The sequence below is a fragment of the Trachypithecus francoisi genome, unplaced genomic scaffold (genome assembly GCF_009764315.1).
Source record: "Trachypithecus francoisi isolate TF-2019V2 unplaced genomic scaffold, Tfra_2.0 Lachesis_group5, whole genome shotgun sequence".
NCBI classification, from domain to species: Eukaryota; Metazoa; Chordata; class Mammalia; order Primates; family Cercopithecidae; genus Trachypithecus; species Trachypithecus francoisi.
The window spans coordinates 92,970,170-92,984,604 of record NW_022681470.1 but is presented as its reverse complement, the minus strand read 5'-3'; the positions used below and the strand labels follow the sequence as shown (position 1 = coordinate 92,984,604).

General features: G+C 56.2%; 1 protein-coding gene across 6 annotated transcripts in view; it reads right to left on the bottom strand.

The window, feature by feature from the left end:
- The window catches only part of MEF2D (myocyte enhancer factor 2D), a 35,724-nt gene extending 21,600 nt beyond the window's left edge, over positions 1-14,124 (bottom strand). For 4 of the 6 annotated variants that reach the window (XM_033198504.1, XM_033198509.1, XM_033198507.1 and 1 more), the window contains exon 1: positions 13,767-14,121. The gene's annotated coding sequence lies outside the window, so the exon portion shown is untranslated. Of the gene's footprint in view, positions 1-13,766 lie in introns of all 6 variants that reach the window. The other 2 variants (XM_033198506.1, XM_033198508.1) reach the window with 1 other exon arrangement.
- Between the last annotated feature and the right edge of the window lie 311 nt (positions 14,125-14,435).

The window sequence follows — 14,435 nt, the reverse complement described above, 5'->3', positions numbered from 1 at the left end:
TTGTGAATAACTACGATCCTGTGCTTTTATTTAACGCCTGGCTCCTCCATGAGGATAAAGTTTCATGAGGGCAGGAATCACATCTGTCTTTTTCACTACTCTATCTCCTGTAAGAAGGAGGTCAGGAAATGTCTGTTGAAAAGAAGAAAATACTATTTCATTGTTGTGGCGCTGTGAGAAGTCCTTCTTGCAGTCTAACCTCCAATAGTCTTGCTGCAGTACCAGTTCCTCTCACTCTATCCTCTGTGGAGCTAGAACCCTTCCTCTTCCAACGGCCCCTGAAGATTTGGACACCACCCACCCTCCAACCACGCCTGGTATCCTAGTCCTCAACCCTCCCCACCCTCAGGTTGGCTGGTGCAGAGGGTGAGACTCTAAAGTCTTCTAAGGAGCAGCCCTGAGCACATGGAGATGGAGAGGATGGGGTTGCTTAGGCAACTGTCGCCTGGCAACCAGCTCCCTGGCTGATCTCCTACACCGCCCCCCCCCCACCCCCGCCTCAAGCTGGGGGAGCTGGGACGAGAGAGGGATCAGGGCTGAGAAGACAGGGAAGCCACAGAGATTCACTGAGCATCGTCTGACAGAGAGAAGTCAGGGTTAAAAAGACCAGGCCCCATCTATCCACACTCCCTATCAAGCTAGCCCAAAGCACTTTTTATAATTCCATGCTTCCCAGGGCCCTTTCCCCACTGCTGCTCCCACCTCTGTGCCAATACTGCCAAAGGAGGAGATGCCCCTGCCTTAGGCAGTCCTTCCTCCCATCTAACCACAAATCTCTCTACAAAGCAGGCGTAGTGTGTACTGACCTTTTTTCCTTCTGCTCTCCATTCCACATTGCTGCAGGGTCTTTGAAAGCCCAGAGGCAACAACATGAACTCGACCCTGATTTTGGAGGAAGGGGTAGCTGGGGCCTAGGTAGGCACAAAATACCTTAACCTGACCCTATCTAAGGTTTGGAGGCCTATCCTGGCTAAACTCCCCTCCTACCCAATTAGGGAGGTTTTAATGAACACCTGGACCTCCTTAATTAGCCCTCTGCCTAATTACCTAACCAACTGGCAGGAGCCAGAGGCCTGGGCATCTGTTCTCCAGATGTGAGTCTCTCCTCTCCAGCCTCCCCTGGCCCCATTCTTCTCCTGTCTGGTCTACTCCTCCTCTAGGAAGCCCTCGCAGATGATCTGGCCCTTGGCTGCTTCTTTTCTAACCCTCTCTCCTTCACCCTGCCTGGTATCTGGAGCCCAGGGCTCAGGAGGACTTGGGCTACCAAAGAGATGGGGTTGGTCAGGATGGCCTTCCTGTTCTGATGGTCCCAGGGCCTGCCGAATCCTGACCTCAGGCCACAGCTATGACTCCTCGGACTGACAGTATCTATGTCACCAAAAGTTCCCCTTCAAAGGCTCTCAAGGCTCTGGCTGCTTGACTCTGATTCACCTGACTCCGTGGATAGGACAAGGGTGGGGCAGGGTGAACCTCGTGGGTGGCAGGGGGCTGGGACAGGCAGAGGCAGGGCCTTCCTGGTAGACATGTGAGAAGCAAAGACGGGGAGGACATTTGGCAATGTCCACCCATATCTGTTCCCATCCTAGTGGTCCCAAGGCTCAAAGAAACTACAGGGCATCTGCTTCCAGAGCTCCCATACCAGCACAGGTCAAAAGGGAGCAGATGCCCAGAGAGGGAAGCAGGCACAGACTTACCAACTATAGAGAAGGGTGGCTGAGGAGAAGATTTCACAAATGGATAGCAGGGAGGATGCAGGACAGGAGGCCCCTCTGACAACACCCTTGACAAGAAGGAGAGCTGAGGGGGCCAGGGGGAATCCAGAAGGACCCCACTGATAGCCATTTTTCCAAGCCCAGGTACAGACCCAATTAGAACCTGTGGGTTGTGTTTACATACAAATGAGCTACAAATGATGTGCAAAAGGTACCCTAAAGCAAGACTAGTTTGCAAGGGGCATGGGAGAAGAAACAGGTCCCTGGCTCCCCCAATGCAACACCTCTTGGTACCTGAGCAATATTCAAACCATTCTCGGGTTTCAGAATGATGCTATCTCAGTTCCTGTGTGAAGGTGGCCTGGGGCCAGTGGGGAGAGCGGTGAAGGGGAGAGGTCAGGGCAGCCTCCCTGCAGCTGCAGCAGGGCTGAGCAGAGCTGTCCTTCCCATGGAGCTGCAGGGGAATTCCTTTCCCATGGCCAGCCTCTATCCTCTCTTTCTTGCTCTTGGCAGGGGAGTACCTACCTTCCTTCTCCCCTATACCCTTCCACCCATATCTGTCCCATCCTAGTAGTCCCAAGGCTCAAAGAAACCACAGGGCATCTGCTTCCAGAGTTCCCATACCAGCACAGGTCAAAAGGGAGCAGACGCCCAGAGAGTCTGAGTGAGCAGCCTCGCATCACAGAGCAGTGGGCATCAACCTGCTCTTCCTCATGGTAAGAAAGGGAGCTCTCATTAGGCGGGCCCTTCATCTCTCCCTCCCAGGCTGCTCCAGGCTGCAGGCTGAGGACTGGAGGGTAAGGCAGGAGGCGCTGGAGACAGCTGTCATCCCTCCTCCCGCCCCTTCCCTGTGGCTGGGCTGCAGGGCATGAAATAAGCAGCAGGCACTGGGGGAGGGGGTGACAATCCAATCCACCTGTCACCCCCACAGTCAGGCGGCCTCAAGCAGCCTGCTCACTAATGAGGGAGGAGGCGTGGGTGAGGCAGACACAGAAGAGGGTGGCAGAGGGGGGACAGACACACAGACACAGGAAAGATAACAGAGAAAAAGAGGCAGCAAGGCCAGAAGGCATTATGGGGCAGAAGCAGAGACAGACAAGGAGAGGGCTAGAGGACAGGGAGAGGCAGGAGACCCGCAGAGACAAAGACTCAGAGAGAAGCAGGTAGAGAACAAGAGACAGGTTCAACAACGGCTTCCAGGACTGACTTCTGGCCCAGCGCTGGGGGAATAACTCAACAGGACACCACCCCTGCCCTCTGAGAACTTGCAGTCCAGCCAAGAGACAGACAAGGGAGGGGCCGGTCCCACCCAGGGCAAGGGCAGGGAGACGAAAGGGGGCCCTCGGGGGCCTGGACTGGACCCAGACACAGCCCCGGAAGGAGCATCCCAGAGCAGGCAGGCCAGCCCTAAGAGGCAGCAGAAGTGAGGACAGAGGACCAAGGACCACGGCTGCCCAGCTCGATCCCCAGGCCCTGCCTTATTACCCAGTCTACCCCCAGGTTCACAACCTTTCTAGTCATTTCTCTCTCCCAACTTCAGCCCTGGGACCTCTTCCCCAGTGCAGAGACACAGGCTAAGGAGCTCTGGGAGATAGGGTGGCGAGGTGAACCCGGTGATGCCCCCAAACACCCAGGCAAGATGGTCCAGGATCATTCTGTGGTTCACATGGTGAGCTCTTCCTTCACAAAGGAAGTGGGGGGCATTACCCCTCTGAAGTCTGAGCCAAGGCAGGAGCCTCACATTGTCCCTCTCCCCATCCCACACACAGCCCAATTCTCACACCCCCTCCTGCATGGCCTGCTCCCCACGCCCCTGCTCCTGGGCCCCTCTCGGGTCTCCCTCTCATGCTACATTCTCTCTGCCCCCTCTCTGTCCCCGCCCCCTCCCACAGCAGCCTCTTTTCTTTACCCCAGAAGTGCTTCTAGGGTCTGATCTCAAAGCAGGGCCCCAGCCCCAACCCTTCAAAGTTCTGTCTGGCAGGCTCACTACCCAAATCCCTGGTTCCCACCGTCTTTCCCTCCCTCGGGGACTCCCCTCCCCCAGTCCAGCAGCCTCAGGGCTGGGCAGGGGCTATTTTTAGCCTGGGCACTGAGCTAATTTTAACTCACCGACAGGGGACCTGGGGGCGGGCTATCGGGCTGTGGGGGCAGGCAGTCCAGGAAAGCTGGGCCTGGGGCAGGGGTGGTCTCAGGCCTCAGGCACCCTAGGAACTCAAGTGGGGGGCAGGCCCTGCAGTCTCAGCTTAAGGGACAGGAACTGACTTGCCAAGGGGAGCACCCGGTATGGACAGCAGGGCTGAGCCCTCCCCCTAGCTTCCGCTGGACAACTCTCCTGAGCCCCACCCTAGGCTTCCCGCCCTCTTCTCCCTGGCAAGTCTCCTGGGATGGGGTCATCCTGTTCTCTGCCCAGGAGATGCCTCTCCAGTGAGGGTCTGTCTCCTGGGCCTCCTCCATGTTTTCCCCACCCCAGCTTGTCCTTCCTGTAGTCTAGCTCTCATCCTTCCTGCAGCAGCTGTGAGGCCATTTGGCTCCCTACAAGGCAGCAGCCTGTCCCCCAGGGTCCAGCACTTCCCACTCCAGCTCTGACCTTCCCCTTATGGCCTCTGGACTGGCTCCTAGGTAACCACCCCACCCCGCAAAACAAGCTCCTAGAGCTACCCAGACTGATCTCAGGAAGTATTTGGGGGCAACAGGAGATTGAGTCCCAGTAGAGAAGGGATGGGTGAGGTAGGGGAATGAACAGCTTAGGGAAATATGGGGTCTTTAAGCTGAGATTCTGGATACCTGGGTTCTAGTCCCTGCTCTGGTCTAAAGTGTGATCCTGAGTAAGTCACTGCCTTCTACAGGCTTTACCCCACTGTCCCGTCTTATGGGTAGCTGGGTGGACTAGGTACCCAAATGCCCTTCTGGCCCAAACACATGGCTCCTGTGCTCTCTGGGGAAGCCCAAAGGGAAGGGAGGTCAGAATTGTGTAATTCATGGAGAGGAACCAAAGAGATGGCCTGGCTGGGTCTGTCATCCTCCTGCTGGGGAGGAAAGGCAATGAGGGTGCTAGAAGAGAGTCAGGATGGAGCTGGTGAAGGGGCAGGTGTCTTCTAAACAGTAACCCTCCAACAGATGGCCAAGGGTTGACAAAGGCTCTGGTCAGCCAGAACAAGTACCAAGTGGGGTACACAATGCCCTTGTGGCAGAGGCTCAGCCATCCCAATCCCCTCACACACTGGGAATGCCTATCAGACCACCTGCTTGTGGTTACTGAGCAGCAACTAGCCCAAGGTCACTGTTTGGTCCCTGGTGGGACCAGCTCTAGAACCCAAGCCTAAGGCTGTCTTCAGATTCCATCCCAGCAGGCCAAGTTGCAATGACTCACCACCACTCATTTGCATGAGGATTTGCATAGTGTCTCTGACCTTATTCCTTCAGGCTCAACTTCCCATTCTAGGACGTGGGTCACCCCCACCCAGGATCCATAGGCACTTGGGGACACCAAGTGGAGTTCTTGGCACCTCAGGCCTTTGTTCCCATCTTTCCCCACCAGAAAGCATTATTGGGTTTATAGTAACCCACAGTGATAGAGTCTAGAGCTCTCAGTCCAACTGGGTCCCCTACTCTTGTCTAGGCAGAGATGGGGGAGGGGTGTGAAATCACGAGGAATAAGCAAGCATGGCCGCTACAGGAGTTTGGTAAGATTCACAGGGTGAAGCGTGGCTCTGTCACTGCCTTGAGGTGTCACAAGGGAAGAATCCCATTCCCCTCTTTAGTGCCAAGGTTGGGGCAGCAGCAGCAGGACGGAGGTGAGCCGTCCTTTACTTCCATTTCTATCTCCATTTCCAAAACCCATCCACAGTGCAGGGTGGGAGGAAATGGCCCAGGACAGCAGGTAGGATAGATATAAGACTACAGAAAGAACTTCTCAGGGCTGAGTCATTGGACTCAAAGTAGTCTCTGGGGCTCAAACTTGCTTTGTCAGAAGCCCTCCAACCAAGCATGCGAGGCTGGTGACACGTGGGAGGGCATGGAGGCCCCAGCATTGTATGCCAACCAACGGGAGCTGCAGACAACCATTCTCCTACCTACCTTTAAGTCTGACCTACATTTGTCCAGAGTATCTACACCGCTCCCATATCCTCTGAAACAATGAAGCCCAGCAGTGGTCTCCAATCCTAGGAAGTCCCTCCTGCTATCTAACTGCCGTCCCTCCCACCGCAGCCAATCCTTCCACTATTACCTAACCCACTTTGGTCATCTAGACAAGAGAAATGGACAGGGGCCCTTAGCCATCAGAAGCCCTGACTGAGGAGAGGTGGGGGCCGTTGGGACGGTTAGTGTGTCACCTTCCACCTCCCCAACCCAACTTCCCTCTGGGGTCTCAGGAGACAGAAGTGAAAGTGGCAGCTGGGGCCTTGGGGGCGGATCTGCTTGAGAGCCGTTGGAATGAGCATAATGCCACCAGTGCTGGGTCTGGGCTGCCTGCCATTGCAGCGGGTGGGCTAATGGTTAGACCAGGGGAGGGACTTTCCATGGAAATAAGGGCATGGGGTAATGAGGAGTGTGGGCCCCTGGCCAAAGGAAGGGCAGGCTGAAGAGAGAAAAATGGAGAGAGGCAGGCAGCAGACAGTCTCAGAAGGACATTCTCTTCCTGGGCAGTGTTTGTCCCCTTTCTTAAAGCAGAAAGATCCTTTCTTCTGACCCACAGAACTGAGACAAGGCTGCTCTGGCTGAAGCAGATGAAGGGGTCTGAGCCCTCATTGCTGGGACATGAGAGCAAAGAGAGAGGGGAGAGAGTCCAAGGTCTGGGACCTCAGCCTGGACAGCACTAATTATGAGGAAAGGGGAGGTGGAGAACATGAAGGGTTCACCTACGATGATGACAGGGAACCCGAAAGAGGCCAATCCAATCAGGGAAAGCAAATCCTCCTAGAGACATCATGACCTCGAGAAGCCACTGAGGATTTAAAGGGGCTGTTCAGGGCAATGGCTGGGTCTCCTTCTAACTCGAAGGACAGTCCTCTAAGCCCCCGGCAGCGGAGGGAGGGCGGGCATTGTGGCTGCGTGGGCCTGCTGAGGCGGCCAGCCAGGCAGCTCTTACAGGATTAGCTTGCTGCTTTCAGGAAAGGTGCCAGGTGAGGCTAAGATGCCCAGCCAGATGGAGGGGGGGCCCAGAGGGAAGGGGGTAGGGAGAGCAGTACCTGCACAAGGCTATGCAGATACATGTCCCCAAATCCATGCCCCTTACCAATACCTGGCTTCTAACCCTTTCATGAGGATGCTGTGCAGGGACCCTTCAGATTTTTGCTAGCAAGGACCTCTGCCTATCAAGTTTTCCCTGCCATTACTATGATCTGCAGTTATCTTTCCTCTGAGGGGAGTCCTGCCTGTTGTCTACTCTTGACTCCCCTGCTACAGTTTATAACCAGGGCCCTACCCCTCAGAACAGGTGAGGGGCTAAGTGGTTCCCCTAACTCCCCGCCCCCTTAGCTCCCCACCCCCAGGCTGACAGGTGGGGGAGACAAGAGGAAGCAGCTGGGCTAGGACACCTGTCCCCACCCAGCCATCCCTGGCCCCAGAGGCCTGCATAAGGAGACTCAGCACAGAGGAGGCAGTGGTGGTGGCTGGAGGAAAGGGGCCCATAAGTTAAGGAGAGAGGTGACAGGAAGGTCTGAAAAACCCACTTCCAGATCATTCCCATCCTCCTAGTCTACCCCAACCACCATCTCTCACCAAATGCACAATACACGCATGCTTTAAAGGGAAAATCTCAAGGTTTGAGATCATCCCTCAAACCCCTTGCTCTATTCCCCTGCCTACACATTACTTGATCCAGCTGGAGTGGAAAGACCCCAGGAAAAGGGACCAAGCCCCCTCTCCTCACTCCAGCCTCCTGCCGCGCATTTCTACTTGAAACTCAGGGATGGGCTCTCTCCGTATTCTTTGTTCTCTCAACCCTCAACCCTAGGTATTCGCTGGTGGGTTGAGGATGAGAGAATCATGAGGGGTAAGCAATCAAGCAGCCAGAGGGATCTGGCAAGACTCGCGGGGCTAAGTGTGGAGGAGGCAGGTTCTCAGACAAGGAGATGGCTGGATGGGGAGGGGAGGGCTGGGCTCAGCTTCCCAAACCATCCCAGGGCCAAACAGAGCCCTAGGCCAGGAGGAACCCTCAAGGCCTCCTCAATCCCTACCCTGGACACCAAAGGCATTGCTTGCCCCCTCCCCTGTTTCAGGCAAGTCCTGGGCCAGCCTAAAGCTCAAGGTCTGAGAGAAAAGATGCAACCATCACACTTTTTCTGGCGGAACCTCCTTCCCTTCCCTTCCCATGTGAGGCAGGTAGCACCACTTTCCTTTCACAGGTATGGAAACTCACACAGAGATGGGCAGGGAGTTGCTCAAGGTCACCAGAAATAAGGGGCAGAGGCAGACTGACTGTTGGGCACAGGGCTTCTGCTCACAACCTGGATGGGAGTGGGAGCGAGTCTCCCTCCATCTGGGAGTTCTAGCACATTCCTTCCAGGGCCAACTCCCCAGGTCTGGGCCTGGCAGGCTCACACTGGCCTTGTGTCTGCCTTGAGACAAGCCCAGTCTCTTGTGGTTCAAGCCTTCCCACTCCAATGTCTTCTCATTACTCCCATGCGGCAGCTCACAGGGATAGCAGGAGGGGTCTTGGAGTGTCATTTGATCTTGCCCTCAAACCCTTGCTTTGGGGGCTTTCTCCATGACACTCAAGTCAAAGCAATACCTCCCTCACCTTGCCACCAAAGGCTGGTTCTCTGCCCTCTGCTGAGGAATCCTGGTTTTCTCTTCCCTTCCATTTCTCCTCCTCCTCTCAGGCCTTCTTTCCATTGCCCTGTCCTGCAGGGCAGGATCTCTCCTTTAATCTCAGACAAAAGCCCTTTACACCTAATAACTAGGAAAGCTTAAATAAGTCACTTAAATCTCCGAGACTCTGTTTTCCAATCCAAAATAACAGTTTTAGAGAGAAACAGTCTTCTTATGTTCCCATGCTCAGTACGAAGCTTGGTACACACGAACACAAGAAATGGAAGTTTCCTTCCTCCCTTTTGAGAACCCGTCACCTCTCTCCACTGGGATCTCAAAAGTTTTGGTTTTTGGGCGGGGCACGATGGCTCACACCTGGAGTCCCAGCTACCCAGAAGGCTGAGGTGGGAAGATCGCTTGAATGGGAGGCTGCAGTGAGCCATGATGGCACCACTGCACTCCAGCCTGGACAACAGAGCAAGATCCTGCCTCAAAAAAAAATAAAAAAGTTTTGGTTTTTGGTCTTCAAAGTATACTGGAAAGTTGGGCAAGTGGGGTAATGCTGAGGGTGAAGCTCCTTTGACCAGGGGACCCTCTGTATGGTTTCCTGGTCTGCCCAGCTCCTAGGAGAGTGGCCAGAGTACCTAGCCAGAGGCAACAAGCCAAGGTCAGTGACCAGGCCTAGAGCCCAGAGCCTCCTGGGAGGGTAAGTTTAAATGAGTAAATATGGTCCCGCCTGGGTGTGGCAAGCGACAGGCCAGAGCTTTGGACATGTCCCTCCCCTCCCAGCCTACAGCAGGAAGAAGAGAAGTAAGACAGGCACAAGAGCCTCTCACCCCCTTGGCTATCAGGGTCCTGTGCAGAATCAATGAATGCATTCCCCTGTCTCCACACCAGCCAGGACTAACCAGAAGCATGACTTGGCTCTCAGAAAAGAGAGGCTTTTAGCCTCGGCCACAGGAAAAGGAAAATGTCAGATGAAGAGGGCCTTGGGGATCACCTAGGCCAAGGACCTACCCCCAAATGCCTGAGGGCTTTGATGTAGCCTTGATGCCTCACAGTGGCCTTGCTCATCAAGGTGAGTGGGGAGGGCAACAGAGACCAGCGACAAACCACCAAAACACCCAGGTGTTAATCACCGAAAGGCGAAACTCTGTACATCTGGAAAGCTGGGGCCCAAGAGGAGTGACCCGGGGACACACGGTCAGTGTGAGGGGCAGAGGCAGGCTGTGCCAGGACCACAGAGAGGAGCATGTGAGGGAGGGGTAGGGGGCACGGATGGAAGTCAGCCAAGGCTCCTTGACTCACAAGCCATGCTCTTTATTTTGCAGACAGGGCTCTGCCTGCCCATCTGTGGTCTAACCTTAATCCCTCTTGCTCCAGTCAGCCCTTCTCTCTTCAAAGTTCTTGCTATGCCCTTCGCCTTCTTGCCTCCGGTCCCCTCAAACCCATCCCAACTCTCCAATCCTTTAATCATCTTTGCCATTCACTACCCCCCACCTCCCACAGTGCAGCAGCTGCTCTGTGGGTGTGTATATACCAGTGTGTATGCGTTGCACACCTTCCTGCATGTGTACCACTAAATGCTGTGGACTGCATTGGGCATGCCTGTCTACATGAGACCCCTATCTAGTTCCCACTACTAGGAGAAAGGGGCCTAATGGCTAGTTCTCCCACAGTTCCAGGACAAACGCCTCAGAATACTTTCAGCCACAAGCAGGGAGAGGAAAAAGAAAATAAATATTCCAAGATCCAAACAGCACCGACCCCACCAGGCCAAAGGTCAAGGCCTTTCAGGAGAGCCACTGGAAAAGAAAGCGCTTTGAGTTCCCCTCCTTTCCTATGCCAAATTAGAGCCATCTCTTTCTCCCCAGCTTCCCCACTGGGAAGTTCTTCTTACAGTCTAAGCTCCATCCTATCTCCATCCTGCTACAGAGAGATTATATGTGATATATCCATGTGATCATGGATAGACGAGTGACATCAACCACAATACAGTCAGCCGTCCAGCTTCTAGAACACAGCTTCTAGTACCTAACCGCCCCTCCCTCCATGAGTAAGTCACCAAACTGGGACAGAAGGACAGACAGTTGGCCGGACTCCGGCCCCATGACTGGCTCATAAAAGCCACCAGCGATTACAGTGATGCTGAGGTTGTGCCGGCCTGCCACCATTTCCTCCTTCCCTATAAAAGAGAAATAGTTGCCTTAAACCAGCTGGCCTGAGAGAGTCTTGAGAGTCCCAGCCATGGTCCCGCGGGATGGGGAGAATCCCACCACCACAGCACCGGGAGACTGAGAACCCAACCCTTGATGACAGGTTCCAAGCTCACATCGGATCCTCATACCCACTTACAGAACCTGATGAACACCAACGATGTGTCCAAGAGGTCAAGGCCTGTATTAAGTCAAGGCCCTCAACTCCTCTTTTCCAGTAAGGCCACCACCCTCTGGACTAGAGGGGCAAAGAAACAGGGGGCCTGGCTCAAATACAACTAGGGAAATGTTGGGCCCACCCATCAGATCCTGGACTTCCCTTGTCCCCACAGAGGTACTCAGGTGTGTGGCAAAGTGTGCAACCAAGGGCCCACACCAGGCCAGCAAAAGCACTGAGATTCTGGATCCAGTGCCAACCAGGGAGAGCAGGGGGCCCAGCTGGCCAGGAAGAGAAGGTTGACAAAACGGGCAGAGGTCCAGGCCTCTCTGGGGGTATAAGAGCAAGGGACGACCACAGCAGAGAGACCCTCTGAGGGCACAGTAGAGGAGAAGGGTCGGAGGGGCTGGGCCATAATCAATGAGGGCCTATCCCCAAGGCCTCCTCAGGGGCCAAGGTACCTCCCACCCCAATCTTCCTTACTACTGCTCCTTTAGCGCCCCCCAACCTGAAGAGTCTCCCTCTGCCTTCTCTTCCCCATCACATCTCCCAGGAAAGATTGAAAAAAAAAAAAAAAAAAAAAAAACCCTGCTACAGAGAGATTATATAACAGCAGCCAGAAAGACTATCATATCTCCCAGCCTATGAGGAGAACCAGGAGCCAAGGGGGCAGAGCCAGGATGCCCAGGCCCTCCAGCCCAGGGGCACCAAGTGCAGAGTGGAGTGGACACGGACAGCACCTGCCACCCCTCCAAGTCCTCCACCACTCTCTCAGGCATTGAGTACAGCAGACAGAGGCTCTAGCCAATTCCCCACGCCCATCCCCCAACATAAGGATCATGACGCTCTCTGGGTCCTGCTTCTCCCCTTGGACTGGGGCTTCCATGAACACGGACTGTATGTCTCCCTTCCTAGAATCCCTCCCTACTATGAAGTTGTGCCTAAACGAGTGGAAAGACGAAAGCTCTTACACAGATTTGCTGTGTGATCTCAGGTAAAAAACTCAACCTTTTTGGTCCCTACAGGAGTGAGTAAAAGCTCCTCCCTTCCCCCTTCCCTCCAGAGAGACCAGAGACCCCTCCCTTTACAAATGTACATGCACACACATACATATACACACATATGCAAACATACAGGGTGTGTTGGCGGGGGCAGGGGAGTTACAACAAAGAGAATATAACCACTGAGACCCAAGGGCCCAAATGCCTATGCTGGGGCAAGTGGGGAAGGAGTTCCATATAAGCTCCAGTGTCCCCCAATCACCCCACATAAATAGGTCCTCAGCCACTCCCACAATAGTCCTACCCCACCCCCATCTCCTGCCCAACACACTGGGAAACCACAGGAAGGAAATTCATTCCCAGGCAGGGCCGTGGGAGCTGGGAGAGCCAGACTAAGTCCTGGGGCGGGTGTGACCCCGTGGCCACAAGCAGTGGACATCTGTGAACACTGACATGTGCCTTTTCGGTGCTCTCCTCAGCTACTGAGACCTTCCTGTTGGGGCTGGGAGAGGAGTGGGAGGTGGACAGCTCCCAAACGCCAAAACACCCAATCTCAGGCTGACCTGCACTCTCCCTCCTATCTCCAGGCCAGAGCAGCCCAAGGTCACCGCCTCAGACGGCAAACTTCCCATAGTCTCGGCTGGACCCTGAATTGCTGCGGAGACCCACTGAAGGGATAGGAGGAGGAGTGGATAAGCGCCACCCCCACCCCAAAGCAAAGAAACCAGGACTCTGAGGAAAACTCGAATGGGGGTTAGGCACAGCAAAGAGGGACACAGGATCTCCCCAAGCCCGCGATACCCTCCCCCAATCCATCAACAGTGCACCAAGTAAGGGGAGGCAGAGGGAGGCTCCCACTCAGAAGGGCAAACCTGGGATAACCCAGTCGGTGGCTCCTAGAGTGCCTTCCTTTCAGGGGGAGCCCTCAGAAGGCTGCTGAGAGGACAGCGTGACTCACTAGGGGAGGGGGCCCCTTTCCCCCATCCCCCTAGACCCAAACCTGGTAGGAGGGAGGCTGGCACTGGAGTGGGGGACTAAATGCATTTTGGTCTCCTTAGCCCACCCTCCCAAAAGCCCCCCAAACTCCCTAAACCCCCACTCGCAACCCAGCTCCGCCTGCCATAGGTGGAGAGAGGGACTAGAGAACTCTTGCCCAGATGTTGAACAGCTGCAAACTTCTGGCCAGGGAGTTCTCCAGCTGGGGTTGCTGACAAACCACATCAGGGGTCTCGGAAGCGGGGCTAGGAGGTCCCAAGGAAGGGTCTTGGATGCCCACCTCGTGGCGACTCCGCGTCCCAACTCCACAGGCACCCGGCAAACACGGGCCCCGGAGACACACACACTCACACACCCCAACCCCCCACCCCGGTGTCATCTGAACAACATCCCCCCTCCCTCCCCCGCTTCCCAAACAGCTGCGGCTCCCCCCGCCTCCACCCTCCCGCCGCCCTCCCAGGCCCCCTTCTGCACCATTTCGGGCCAAGGAGGAGGGAACAGGCGGCGAGAGGAGGGAGAGGGAGGGAGGGCCGGCTGTTAAAATGTCAGTCGCTCCCGGCTGTCACCGGAGACCCCCTCGGAGGATGGCGCCCCGTCCCAGACCGCTCGGAGACCGTCGTAAACCCCCTAGGCGAACAAGCGGGCGCACCCCCAATCCGCCCGTCCCCACCCCGTACTCCCAACACCCAAGAGAATTACAGCCCACTCCACTTGTCCCCCACGGCAGACTCCCTGACACAAACAGTCCCCTAGGTAATCCCCGCCAACGCCACACGAAAACATGGCCCGCTTCGCGAGTTCCTCCCGGCCCGGGGGCTGCCCCATCCCACCCCTCAGGGGGACGGTCTAGACCACCCTCCACCCCAACCCCTGGCCCGGGTGGGGGAGGGGGCCTCTTAAAGTGGCAGGCGCATTATTTTTCTTTACTCACCAGCCCGCCTGGGGGAACGGTGTTGTCACGGCAAAGAGCGGGTAGCCCTAGCCCCTGGTCCAGGGGATCTTCAACACCAGGAAGCCGCAGCTTCGGGCGGGGGGAATAATAAATGAGGCCGGCGTCCGCGCGGGCCCTGGGCGGCGCCGTGGGGCCTGGGCCCCCGTCGTGGGCGCGGGGGCCAGCAGGCGGGCGGCGGGCAAGCAGGGAACCGGGGCCGAGCGCCCGAGCCGCCTTGGCTGTTGTTGATATTTTGCTTCCTTCCTCCTTTCGGGCTCCAAAGGTAACTCCTCCAGCCCCCGGGAGTCGAGGCCGACGTAGGCACAGCTCAGCCTAGCTTGAGGGGTGGGGAGAACAGGGTGACGGACAGGTGTGGGGGCCAATGGGAGGCACGTGTGGGTGTTGCGGGGGCGGAGCCGGGGCTGGGGCGGTCCCGAGGACGCGGCCCCGCCCCTCGCTTCTCCAGGGCTGGCCGGGTCGGGCCGAGTCGGGTCGGCCCCCGCCCTACCGCCCTCTCAAGCTAGGCTGTGGCGCCGGGAGCGGCGGATCCCTCCGCTTGCCGGGAGGGAGGGAGGAAGGGATGAAGCGAGGCAAAGTAGGAAAGCGAGACCCGGAGGCCTTTAAGGGATCGGTCCGATCCCACGGTGCCCCTCGGAGCACGCCGGCCGC